General features: G+C 53.7%; 1 non-coding gene across 1 annotated transcript; it reads left to right on the top strand.

The window, feature by feature from the left end:
* Window positions 1–9,822: 9,822 nt before the first annotated feature.
* On the top strand, window positions 9,823–9,896 carry TRNAT-UGU (transfer RNA threonine (anticodon UGU)). Its single transcript has one exon. It is a non-coding gene; the product is annotated as a tRNA-Thr (tRNA).
* Window positions 9,897–13,777: the final 3,881 nt, after the last annotated feature.

Raw genomic sequence — 13,777 nt, 5'->3', positions numbered from 1 at the left:
GCAGGTGTAGTGCCAGAAACTGCTACATGTAGGAATTTGCAACCTGTAGCAGTTACTGATACCTGAGGTGGTTCTTATTTGCTGACTTGTCCTAATTGGCTAAAACTTGACAGCGGTTTCTCTAGCAAAGGCCAGTCCCTGTCCCCTTGGTCCAGACATCCTCCTTCATATCAGGCTAGGGTGACCAGATGTCAAAGATGAAATATCGGGACGCGGGGGGTGGAGCAAAAAAAAAAAAAAGCTGGAGGGCCCCCCCGCCACCAAGCGGCAGTGGCACAGCCCCATCTCCAACCAACTCTCGGCTCCAACCCCCGCTACACCCCCAGCTCCCCCATCCCCTCACTCCTGGGCCCCGCCTGGGCTCCGAACTCTGCAGCTGAGCCATGATCCGGGCCCTTCCTGCAGCTCCCGGACAAGGGGTGAACCAGGCTGCTCCCAGCAGGAGCGTGACCACCCCATATATGTCTCTGCCTCCCACCCACCTGGGCCCTGCCTGCTCCGCGCTGCCCCCAGCCCCATTGCGCTGCCCCGCAGGCTGCAGGGCTGGAGCAGCTTCTGCACTGCGCTCCCAGCCATGGCCATGGCCTGTGTGCAAACCTAGGAGGGAGGAAGAATGCTGTGTGCTTGGGAAAGAGGCAGGGCCAGGGCAAGGATTTGGGGAGGGATCCAATGGGGCAGTGAGGGAGTGGGCCTGGGGGCAGGGGCAGGGCCAGGGCCAGGATTTGGGGAGGGATCCAATGGGGGAATGAGAGGGTGGAGTTGGAGGGGACAAGTATCCCTCCAGACTATGCCTGTGTGCTGGAACAGAGGACAAAGTTATTTGTTTGTCCAGGGTCCCAACCACACATCGCTTGGGACGCGGGACAAGTAAGCAAATATCAGGACAGTCCCGATAAAATCGGGCCGTCTGGTCACCCTACATCAGGCTTCAAGTTGAGAATCATTTCCCATTCCCGCTCTGTGGGAGGAGAGACTTTTAAACGTGCTCTCTGTGCTACTGCACATGGCTAAGCAAAGAGAACAAACCCCAAATCCCCCCTGTGCTTTGGGAGCCAGGTTTGTGGTGGGAATTCTGTGGTTCAGATGGCTTCACACCTGGTCATTGTGATTTTTTGCCAGTTTCTCTGGCATTGGGGCATTTTTGTATTCACAGCTGTGATGGCCAAGTGGTTAAGATGTGGGAGTTGAAATCCAAAAGGGTTTCCCTGAGCAAGTTTGAATCCTACTCACAGTGAGGCCTGTGTTTTAGCCAGTCTCTCACCCGGGCAACATCTCTATACAACTCCCTGAGACACTCTCAATTCTCTCCCCACCCCAAGTAAATCCCGTTCTGCTCCTTTCATAGAGATCCCTGGGACACCACCTCACACTGTGTCCCTGAGGGGTCAGGCAAACTCTCAGCACCTGAAGCCTCTGCCACTCACCTGATGCCCCATAGATCAGCCATAGCCCTGGTTCTGCTCCTGTCTCTAGAGTGCGAAAGAAGCCAAGTCAGCGACTCCATGGGAGCTATGGGGCTGCAGAACCAACAGAGAAAAAATAGGTGCTCAGCACCTACTGGCAGCCAGCTCCCCCCCTCCCCCATACACACTACAGGCCTTGCTGACAAGCTCCTCCTCTTCCCCTTCAGCACCTCCCACTTGCCAGTGATCAGCTGTTCAGTGGAGTGCAGGAGGCACTGGGTGGGGACGGGAAGGAGCAGGGACGGGAAGAGGTGGGGGTGGGAGAGGAATGGGACAGGAAGGTGCAGGAAGGGAAGAGATGGGACAGGATGGGGTGGGGACTTGGGGAAGGGGTGGAGTGGGGGCAGGGCCTGAGGAGGAAAGGGGGGGATTTGTCCCAGACCCCAGACCTCCCTAGGGCCAGCCCTGAAGGGAAGCACTGACTATCACAGTGACAATAAAACTGACCAGCATTGCGGGGGAGGCTGAGGGAGATCCGCACTCATCAGGTCTCTTCTCTCCCCCACGGTGAGCCAGACACTGCTCTCTCCTGGCTCTCACTCTAGCAGCAGGACGCCAAGGAGCCATTTCCCCACAGGAAGTGCATTGAGTGCCCCTGTGGTGCTGGGGGGGCTGGCGCTTCTGCTGGCTGTGGGGCTGGCAGGGGGCTGATGTCTGCACAGAGTCTCAGCTGCCAGGCCGGAGGGGGCACTTGGGACCTTACCAGACTGGCTCAATGAAGATGGGGGGTTGACAGACCAATACAGACGCTCTCCAGAGCACGGAGCAACATCTGCCCATGGAGCCAGGCAATGAGCATTTCCCACAGCCTGGAGCCGAGGGGGAGGTGGCAGCTGCTGTTCCAGCTCCTGAGGGACAGGCCCTGTCAGCCAACAGACACTTCTTACTCACCACAGCTAATGGTGCCGGGTTCCTCCGGTGGGGGTATGAAGCAGCCGTTTGTTTTCCTGTCCTTTTTGTGTGCAACTGTTGACAAAAACATCCCAGACAGAGAAGCAACAGGCCAAAATGCTCTCATATAACTGCCAGAGTAGCTCAGTTGGGAGAGTGTTAGACCGAAGCTCTAAAGGTAGCTGGTTCAATCCCTGGCTTTGGCAGGCCTTGTTAGCACTCTTCGTACAGGGGATGTTTTCTGGGAGCACAGCAGTCCCTGCACCCAAGGTGAGTTCCTGAGTTTGGGCTCTGCAGTAGGGAAACAGAGAACAGGCTTCTGCCCCTAGTTGGCCCACCTGACCTTTAATAATGAGAACTGTCTTTCCCAACATGGTAGGAAGAAAGTGAGGCAGGGTAGGTCTCAGGAATGGTGCCAGAGGCCTGCTAGGCAGGGATTGGGGATGGAAGCTCCTCTGTACAGCTGAGCAATGGCAGTACCAGGGAAGGGGTATCTGTAAAAGTGACCCAGCACACCTCTCCTACTCTGGGCATCTAGAGCAGAAGCAGCTGGGGCTGACAGCTCCAAGGGAAGGCTTAAAAGCCACAGAGCAACTGAGGTCAGGGCTAGAGGAGGGCAGGACCATGCCTATGTGTGGCCTTCAGACAGGCACAAAAACACTCAGCCAGTCTGCTCCCTGCAATGCCAAACACCCATTGAAGGTCACCAGCATGCAGGGCAGCTGCTGATGCTCTGTGGATAACATCATAAGTTGCTAGGAAAGCAGGGTCAGCCCCCATGGTGGGGCCTCTGACTGGTCCCACTCAAGGTGCTCACTTTTGCAGTGGGGCAGGAGATTTTACCCCAAGAGGCTTTTCCGAAGCTGACGAGAAGCAGAGAAACACCCAAGCTCCGAAGACGCTATGTAGCAAATACTGTCCAGCACAGGGACAGGCGCACACGCCAGCCCGGGCAGTCACTCACTTTCTTTGGCAAGTCAGGAATGACAAAGGCTAGACTGGAAGCACTTGGGTCTCATGTCCCAGCCTTTGTGACACCCACCCCCCAACTCCTTCCCAGGGCTCTAGCTGAAGCCAGAGCATTGGCCTGAGAAGCCAAGAAGAGGTTCCAGCCCTGAAGGAAGTAGAACTTTCAGCACAAAGGTAAAACTGCAGAAACACAACCACCAAGGGACTCACACCCTCAATCTTTTGATCCACACTCAGATACCTTATCCATTAGGCCACATGAGGGGTTCCTGGGACTTTTTTTGCCTCTCTTTTGCCTACCTACTCGCTCTTGTGGTGAATGGTGAAGATGGTCTCAATAAGCCCAGGTAGTTCAGTTGGTAAAGCATCAGGCTCTTAATTTGAAGATCCAGAGTTCAAGCCCTTGTCTGGGTGCTCAGCTTTTAAGTTGCCTTGTGTGCCAGGAGCCAAATGATTCCTGGTGCTGTCCACCAGCCACATGCAGATTCCCAGAATCCATGGCCATTTCCTGGAATGGTTCCTTTCCTCAGGAATCAGGAGAGAGGTCACATCCACAGGAACAGGCCTGGAACATGCAGTCTCTGGCTGGCAGGAAGTGCTGTGGGGCCAGGTGCTGAGAAAGCTCAGAGGGAGAGCAGCAGAGCTGAGGGGAAGAGAGACAGAGAAGCAATGAGTACAGAGGGCAAGTGTACAGGGGGTTCTGGTCTGGCTATTGTGGAGAACTTCCCTGGTTTATACATGACCCTGGTGCAATTGGCCAGAGAGAGGATCTGAGTCCCCACCCCCTTACCAGAGGCCTGCCTGACCCCAAGGACTCTCTTTCTACTCTCATGTGTGGCAGAGTCCTCGTAACCGCAACAAGGCTGGGCCCAGGAATCCTGCTGAAAAACCAATACTAGTCTGGTTGGGGAATTTGGTTTGAATGTATTCTTAGTATTCTCTTCTGATTTCTGAATCAGTTCAGCTCAGTCTTTGTCCTCCAGGTGTGTTTCCAGCTGTTGAGTTATGGGGGAGAGAGGCCAAGTCATGGTGTCTCTACCCTTCTTTCATAGTTTCTTCCAGCTTGTTAGGAAGCTCCTTTGCTAGGATGTGAATCAAGTAGTGTCTATCCTCACAAGGCAGACTTGTACAAACCATATGATCATTATATGAGAGTGGTGAATATGGGGCTTCCAGGGTGCTGCTTTGAGCACAGCGTGCCACACCTGGGCTTCCATTGCGATGGAGACGTACCCTTAGAGTCCATCTCTCCTGGGATAAAGATGGCAGCAGGGCTGGCCTGGCTCATCTGACTTGGGCTCATGGACGTAAAGCTGAGGGGCTAAAAACTGTGCTGCAGATATTTGTGTTCACACTGAAGCCTGGGTTAAAAAACTCTCACCCCTCGTGGGGCCTAAGAGGTTGGGCTCGAGCCCATATGTCTGCACTGTAATTTTATAGAGGTTGGGAGGGAATTTAGCAAGTGGAAATAGTAAAACTGCATTGAGGGGAGTGGATCACTGACCTATCAGCTCTTAACACCCAAACTTTCAGTAACTCTATTATCAGTGCCTGTGCGTGTAATTTAAACCATAGGTTCATCTAGTTCTGAATCTTGTCTTCTGACAGTAGCCAATGCCAGGTGCCCCAAAAGCCACCACTGGGAGTTGAATCCAGGATCTCCTCTTTACAAAACAGGTACTTTAGCCACCTAAGCTATGGTACCTGCTGTTACTTAAAGTGTCATGTCTGCCCACACCTGACTGTCTGCCAATACCCACTGGGCCCTGACAAATGTTGCTCGTGTTTGGCTTCCGTAAAGCAGAGGAGCAGGTGAAGTTTTGCTCCCAAGGGGTGTGTGTGATTCTTTGGACAAGTCTACACTACAAAATTAGGTTGGTGTAATTACGTTACTTAGGCTGGCAATGCAGTATATCAACCTAATCCCAGTGCAGATAGTGGCTCAGCTGTCAGAACTTTCTGGAACTATGAAAGGGGAGGGGCCCAGCCTCTGTAGCAGGAACGCAGGGCAGGTGAGTTCATGGTGGGCATTATGGGATACTGGTGGAGGCCAGTTATGGTGATAAAATGACCAGCAGCATTTACACTGAAAATTTGCCACTTTAAGTTTGCTGCACAAAGCTCTAGGCCTCTCGTCTAGGTGGTTTTATTTTGTCACCTAAACAGGGCAGTTTTGTCACCAGATGTGGTATTGCAGTGTGTGCACCTGCCAAAAGCTGCTGACCGAGGGAGCGTTGTGTGTTTTTCACACACCTGAGCAATATAATGATGCTGAAATAACTTTGTAGTGCAGACCTGGCCAAAGATTCACACACACACAGCTTGCAAGGAAAAGTTCACCTGCTTCTCTGCTTTGCAGAATCCAAACACAAGCAAAGCTTTTCAGGCCCCAGTGAGGATGGCAGGGAGTCAGGTGTGGGCAGACACTGTGTTTTAGCTACAGGAAGGTGTCACGGAGTCACCGGGCGATGCTCTGGAACTGCTCCCCACCAAGCCAGGCAGGACTTTGGGGAGCCTCCTCTCCCTTGGAGCAGACTTGTTCAGGGCAAGAAGCTCACACAGCTTCACCTCCTGGGTCTCTCCTTGGAGCATTTAGCATCCTCTGCCCCTCCGTGCGCTTCCCACAGCGAGTCCACCCCAGCGGGGTCCTGGGGAAGCCACCGGGTTCTGCACCCCCACTTTGCAGTCAGACGTGACTCTTAGCCAGCCAGTAAAACAGAGGTTTATTTGATGACAGGAACAGGGTCTAAAACAGAGCTTGTAGATACAGCGAACCGGACCCCTCAGCTGGGTCCATTCTGGGGGGCAGTGAGCCAGACCCCCAGGTCTGCCCTCCACCCTTGACCCCAGCCAGCTCCAGACTAACAACCCCTCCCAGCCCCTCCTCTCTGCTCAGCCCCTTTCCCGGGCCAGGAGGTCACCTGATCCCTTTGTCTCCAACACCTTCAGCTGGCACCTTTGCAGAGGAGGGGCCCAGGCCATCAGTTGCTAGGAGACAGAGTGCCAGGCATTTAGGTGCACTGGCCCTTTGCTCTGCCAGATACTTAAGAACTGCCATGGGGACACTGAGGCACCAACACAGTATTCAGAGCAAACATTAAGAACATTCCCCGTTCGTCACATCTCTCCCCCCTTCGAGACCGAACTGAGCGAGGTCACTCCAGCCAGTGACCTGGGGAAGTTCGAACCCACCAAGGTTCCCATGGATGCCCCAGCATCTCTCCCATTCCTTGGTGTGAGTTACACCAGGACAGTCCAGTCTCACGCCCTCCCTTAGGTCGGGTGTGCTTGATGGCACTTGCAGGCCGCAGGTGGGAAGGTTTATGCAGCCCACACCCTTTGCCACCCCAATACCCCTGGGGTTCAAGCTGGGATTGGGTCTTTCCCCAGCCCTCCGGTCTGTGATTCGGGCTCCTTTGGTTAAGAGCCCCCATCTTGGCCTTTGCCAGCTCTGGGCTTGGGCAGCCGCTTCCCACTTTGTGGCCCAGACACAACACATCTGCCGTCCCCCCTTGCACTTTCCAGCTTTTAATGTCAGTCCGACCTTCTTGAGGCAGCCCAGCCCCCTCTTCACCTGGGACACCTGTTCCTCCCAGGTCTGGCTAAAGGTGCACATGTTATCAGTGTCTGCCAGGGCCAAGTTCTCCATCGCCCTCTGCTTGTCTAGAATCTCCCCAGGCCTAGGCATGGGGTCGGCACCAGACACTGTGATGGCTTTAAGCTTTTGATAGCCCCCATAAAACCAGATCATCCTGTCTCCCTTGGGGTTCAGCCCCATGGGTGAGGCCCATGGGCTGTAAAACGGCTGGATCCCATCTAAAGCCAGCAGGTCCTTGACCTCTCTCTCCAGGTTCTGGGCTGCTTTCCCAGTGACTCTGAATGGGGAACACCTGATGGGGAGATTGGCTCCGACCTCAGGGAAGAGATCCCCCTGGGGGTCTTCCCCCTTTTCCATCCAATCCTCCCTCTTCAGGTCCAGGGGTCCCCTCACTCTCCTCCCATCCAGCAGCTCGAACGGGAAGAACCCTGTGGATTCCTGGGGTACCACCAGCTGCCTCCCGATTCCCCCCAGTTCTACTTCCCCTTGGGGAGCCCATTCCCGGTACAGGAATCCCTTCTCCTGCAGGACTCTGTCCCTGCAGCCTTCCCCAAGGGGGTTTGCAGTGCTGTGGCCAGCAAGTTCCCTCAGCTTCTCCAAGGAGGGATCCCTCTGCAGCTCAGTCTGGGATTCAGCGGCTGGGGCAGGGAGTGGGACCTGCTCCCTCTCGCTGGCTGGACCTGGGGTCACAGCCCCCCTGAGCCCTGCCCCTGGTAGCTCTCTCCCTGCTGTGTAATCACTTCCCAGCAGCACGTCTGGACCAGGCAAACCTATTTGGCAGCTGACTTGCCCTGCCTGGGTGTCCCCCCACTCAGCTGGGGTCTCAGCTCCCCCCGTGCTCAGTGCTGCCCTGGCTGTCCCTGTGGGGGCAGGCAGCGAGCTCTCTGCTCTGGTCACAGCATCAGAGCCAGCGTGAGCCCCCTCTCCAGTGTGCAGGGGGGTGGGGAGCATCTCTCCCTCCCACTCAGCCCCAGGGGGCTGGTTACAGGTAGGCAGGTATCCTGAGCCCTGCAGCCCCTCCCCCCTGCCAGCAAGGTTATTTGCATTTTCACTGACCATTTCCATCCTAGCCAATTGGTTCCCTGGATTTGAATTCAAACCCTCGGCCGTTACAGGAGCGGAGCCTGGATCCTGTCCCAAGGGGAGACAGTCACCCCCCAACAGGGCCTCCCAGCCAATATCCTGGAGAACCCCAACCACCAGCCAGCCCGACGCCTCCTGGGTCTGCACAGGGATCTGGGCCATAGGCAGGGCGAGGGGCCTCACCCCAGGGAACTTCACCCAGGTCCCACAGTCCCTCAGCATCTGGGGCTGCACCACCACAGTTCTCTCTGTCCCAGGGTCTCGCCCCTGCAGGCGTGTTTCCCCACTGACCCCTGGGCAGCCCCCTATGTCTCTCTGCTCCACCATCACCAGTCCACGCTGCTGCTGGTTCTCCTGCAGCTGTTCCTCGGGCTCTTGCTTTCTCTCACGGTCCTCTCGCTCTCTCGGGCTCTGCTCCCATCCCATCCGTCTCCAATCTCCTGATGGGGAACCCAAGCGTGAAGACCCTCGTCTGATTGGGGACCAGACTCCCGGGGATGCCTGGCTGATGCTCCAGCTGCTCTCAGATCCTCTTGTAGCCCCATCTGGGCCAGGAATCTGCTCCTCAGAGCGGTGCTTCTCCTTCAACTGCACGATTAACTGTGCCTTGGTGAATTTCCCCATGCGTAACCCTCTCTTTGTGCACAGGATCACAATGTCCTTCTCAAGGAGATGGTGATAGGCCATCACTTCACCGTTCCCAAGTGGCTCTGGACTCACAGGCCTGTGTGCTCTTGGCTCCCCCATGGTTTCCAGGAAGAACCCCGGGTGTGCCAGCCCTTCTCGTGATCACCACCTCTTTGCCAGGGTCGAGCTGCAGACTCCTCTGCCCCTGGGACTGCTCCTGCAATCCCCAGGGGAACCCTGCTACTGCAAAAATCCTTCTCTCTCCCAGGGTCGAGCAGCAAGCTCCTCCGCCCCTGAGACCGCTCGCTGCAGTCCTCAGGGGGACCCCGTTACTCCAACAGTCCTTCTCGCTGGTCACACACTCCCAGAGGTTGATCGCCCCCTGAAACCGTCCCTCTCTGAGCCTTCAGCACGCCTGGTCCTCATTATCCCTCTTTTGTTTTACTGCTCCCCAGTCACTTACTGCAAGCAGCGCCGTTCACGGGGTGCAGTACGTCCCGCCGCTGCCACCAGTTGTCACGGAGTCACCGGGCGATGCTCTGGAACTGCTCCCCACCAAGCCAGGCAGGACTTTGGGGAGCCTCCTCTCCCTTGGAGCAGACTTGTTCAGGGCAAGAAGCTCACACAGCTTCACCTCCTGGGTCTCTCCTTGGAGCATTTAGCATCCTCTGCCCCTCCGTGCGCTTCCCACAGCGAGTCCACCCCAGCGGGGTCCTGGGGAAGCCACCGGGTTCTGCACCCCCACTTTGCAGTCAGACGTGACTCTTAGCCAGCCAGTAAAACAGAGGTTTATTTGATGACAGGAACAGGGTCTAAAACAGAGCTTGTAGATACAGCGAACCGGACCCCTCAGCTGGGTCCATTCTGGGGGGCAGTGAGCCAGACCCCCAGGTCTGCCCTCCACCCTTGACCCCAGCCAGCTCCAGACTAACAACCCCTCCCAGCCCCTCCTCTCTGCTCAGCCCCTTTCCCGGGCCAGGAGGTCACCTGATCCCTTTGTCTCCAACACCTTCAGCTGGCACCTTTGCAGAGGAGGGGCCCAGGCCATCAGTTGCTAGGAGACAGAGTGCCAGGCATTTAGGTGCACTGGCCCTTTGCTCTGCCAGATACTTAAGAACTGCCATGGGGACACTGAGGCACCAACACAGTATTCAGAGCAAACATTAAGAACATTCCCCGTTCGTCACAGAAGGTACCATGGCTTAGCTGGTTAAAGCCCCTGTCTTGTAAACAGGAGATCCTGGGTTCAACTCCCAGTGGTGCCTTGCTGATTAACTTTTGGGGCACCTGGTGGTGGCTACTGTCAATGGACAAAACCCAGAGCTTGATGAGCCTTTGGTCCAGCCCAGTATGGCAGTTTAAATTATACTCACAGGCACTGATAACAGAATTACTGAAAGTTTGGGAGTTAAGAGTTGATAGGTCAGTGGTCCAGCCTCTCACAGATGACCCTCCTCCCTCTGGGACAGGGGCAGGTCTGGGCTCTCACACTAATTGCTCATTGTGGCTGCCAGAATCTGTTGGCGGCTCATTTAGGTTACACTGAGTGTGAAGTCCTGCTTTGTGCACCGTGTATGAGAATGAAAATCCTAAACTGCCCTTTGAAATAACGAATGCAGCAGGACATGTTATTGTCCCTGCCCCAAAGCAGATAGACCAATGGAGAAATGCCATTGAGTCCAGGGTATTACTCCACTGCCATTTTACCTTTTTTGCTTGCTAAACTCCCTCCCAACCTTGAGGGCTCCCAGAGCCCGATATTGAGCTTGAGCTGAGATGTCTACAGTGCAAATTTACCACCCCACGGCCAAAACCCTTAGGAGCCTGAGCTGGCACAGGACAGCCGTGGGTGTTTCATTGCAGTGTGGACATAGCCGAGCATTATGTCTACACTGCCATTAACACACCCAAGTCACTATTCTCAAACCCTGAGTCAGTTGATTCAGGCTTGCGGGGCTTGTGCTGCAGGGTTATAAAATTACAGTGTAGACACTTGAGCTTCAGCGCAGCCTCAGAGACCCCACGAGGGGTGAGGGTTTCCAAGCCTGGGCTCCAGTCTGATCCCCAGGAGCCCAAATCAGATCATCCAGGTCAGTGGGATTTTATCACAGTATAGATGCCCTCTTAGGATATGTCTACATTGCAATGTAAGCCCAGGGTTAGCAGAAGTCATGTCAGCAGCCCCAACACATAAACATAAACCACGAGGAAAAGACCCACCCCCAAATAAGCTGGGCAGTGTCCTTATCCCTACGGTTTGTAAGTCCAGCAACCAAAAGTCCTTAAACATGAGCCCCCCCGGCACTCTACTCACAGCTGTTGTCCTTAGTCAGTGCAAGCCCAGAGGTGCCTCTGTAGAGTTCACCTGCCATCCTGAGTGGAAAAGAGGGAAAATAAGAAGGCACTGTACATCACTGTCTTGTCTAGGAACTCACTCATCCCTCCACTGCCACCCTGTCTTAAAGTTGATTTAACACCTACATTTTAGTATTGGGACCCCAGCCCACTTGGTCCTGGAACCCTTGTCCCCTGCCTACCAAGTGCTATTGAATTGAGGGTGAGTCTCTCAGTCGGGGTCTTCCAAGCACAGTTGTGCTGCCCTTGATTCACACAACAAGGATAACAACTCTCTCTTTCTCCTGTCCCAATAACAAGGAGACTGGGAATCCAACACGAGCCAAAAGTGATCATTTTGGCAAGCAATGCAACATATTTCCAACGCACTGTAAAATCCACATGCAGACTCATACACGAAACCTTGCAAGAAAATCTTCCTGAGGGAGTCTGAAGCACCTGCTGCTGGAGGGAAGGAAAGAGACGTGGTTTGGGATTGAGGGGCACTGGGAATAGGAGAGGCCTGTGGGTTGGGATTGATGAGCAGTGTAAAAAGGAGGGGGCTGTGGGTTGGGATAGAGGAGAAGGGTGAAGAAGAGTAGGCTCTGGATGGGAGTGAGGAGCAGTGTGCATAGGAGGGGCAGTGGATTGGGACTGAAGGTCACTGGGAGTAGAGGGAACATGGGTTTAGGCTGAAGAGCATCATCATTTGGGGATCCAGCAGGATAGAGGAAGGCCGCAGGTGATTGTAATTCCTTAGAGATATTCTGTTTTGTTTTCTGTGTGTGCGTGTGCGTGTGCATGCAGGGGAGGAACATGCTGTGTGTCCAGAGGCCTTTATTCCTCCAGGCTGCAAGCACAGAGAGGATGTCAGGAAGTTGCCCCTTCAAACCCACACACACAAAGGCCCTTCTTAGGAAAGGCACAGTCTTGAAGAGAAAAAGTAACACCAAAGAGGACATCAGAAGAGCAATTTTTAAAGATATAGTGAGTAGTTTATTACCTGACCAGAGACTTGAATGCTGGACCATCAGACTAAAAGTCTGACGCTCTACCAGCTGAGTTAGCCAGGCTCACAACAAAAGAAGTACAAGTTATGCAGAGGAGAAACTAGTCAAGAAAAAGGGAAATGGATACAATATGGGAAACCTGCTGCTCTGTCTCTCTTCCCAGCCCTGGCCTGGCCTGGTATTAGTACAGGTTAAAAAGACAGGGAAATATTGGCATCTACCAGCCTTTCATAGCTGTACAAGACTCAGGCACAGTACAGAGGTGCCCATCTGCAAGTGCTGAATGGTTGGATTGGCTAATGCAGCCTGTAGATGTGCAGGGCACACTGGGATATACAGCCAAGTGTCCATCACATCATTATTTCAGAGGGATAATGATAATGATGGGAAGCTTCACAATTGACTCAGTAGTTGCCTACAAAGGTGCATGTTTGGCAGTTACATTGGGAAATTCTGGCTTCTTCTCAGGCTCTGGTTGGCCACCCCGGTCTAGGTGTAGAAGTTACAACATTGAAACTTGAAAGAGGGACCAATTTCCCCATCATTTCCCACCTTTACATCCAAACATGATGACTTTCTGAATGAACCTGCCTCGTTCAGCCAGAAGATCTTGGGGTGGGTGTAGGAGTCACTGGGTAAAATTCTCTGGACTCTGTTCTGAATCAGGTCAGAGCAGAGATACCTAGTGATCTAGTCTGGCTGTAAAATCTATATACACAAACCCAAATATGGTGTGAAATTAATCCTCAGGAATAGCTGTTCCCCACCCAGATCCAGCAAAGGGCTTTCCAAGGAAGGGGGCTTTTGAGGAAGGAAAGAAGAAAGATATCCTTCTCTTCCTGGAGGAACTGGGCACTGCACTTTGGACAGAAAGGAGGGGAAGGAAATGGCCACATGATGGCAGCAGAACTTAAGAAATGAAACACAACTGAAACACAACAGGCTTCTGTGCACATTGATTCTGCACAGTGAACGAACCTGACTCCTGTATCATGAAAAGCCAAAAAGCCATTTCTTTGTATGACAGGGAGAAAAGAGTTCCAATCATTCCTGCCCATTTACTTTTGAATTATTTTACATTATAAAGAAAATTGTAACAAAATTAGTCTGAACTTGAGCTGCCTGTTATTAAAAGCCTGTACCCCAATTCAGTTCCAACTGCCCTGCAAGAAACACCCCCAGGTCGCTGCTCACCCCAGGAAGAGGAAAAAGAGAAACCCCCACTGGACACTGTCCTTGGCTCCAGGCTGCTGTCCCAGGGTGTGGGTGGGGACTGATTGTTTGCTGCTGAGGAGGGAGCCAGTAGAGGCCTCTGGTGCTCTGCTCCTAGCATCTGCCCAGCCCAGGTTGTTCTCTGCTTCAGCTGCTGCTCCCAGCCTGCTCTAGAGTCAAACAAGCAGGGCTCCCAGGGGAACAGAGGCTGGGACAGGGCAGCAGCTTTGGTTGGGCTGGGAAGATGCTGGGAGTTCTCGTTCTCTGATAACTGGTCCGGCTCCCTTCTCAACAGCAAACAAACCAATTCCACATCCCCTCCCTAAAAAAATTAGCCTGAAGCCAAGGGCAGCAGGGGACGATTGCCTCTAGTTCTCACTGAGGCAGGAGAGAACCCAGGGCCTTTCTAGCAGAGCTTATGGAACTGACATGGGGAAACCAGCCTTTAATAACAGGCAGCTCAAGTTGAAGCTAAGTGTTTTTAACGATTTCTACAACATTAAATAACCCTTCAATCGTAGTGTCAGCATCCATAAAATTGCTTCAGCCTTATAGGTTCCTAAGTGCACAACTAAACATCTCTTCAAAAC

Source organism: Gopherus flavomarginatus, assembly GCF_025201925.1.
Source record: "Gopherus flavomarginatus isolate rGopFla2 chromosome 13 unlocalized genomic scaffold, rGopFla2.mat.asm SUPER_13_unloc_1, whole genome shotgun sequence".
Lineage (NCBI taxonomy): Eukaryota > Metazoa > Chordata > Testudines > Testudinidae > Gopherus > Gopherus flavomarginatus.
The sequence above is the reverse complement of the archived record's forward strand: the minus strand, read 5'-3'. Positions and strand labels throughout refer to the sequence as shown.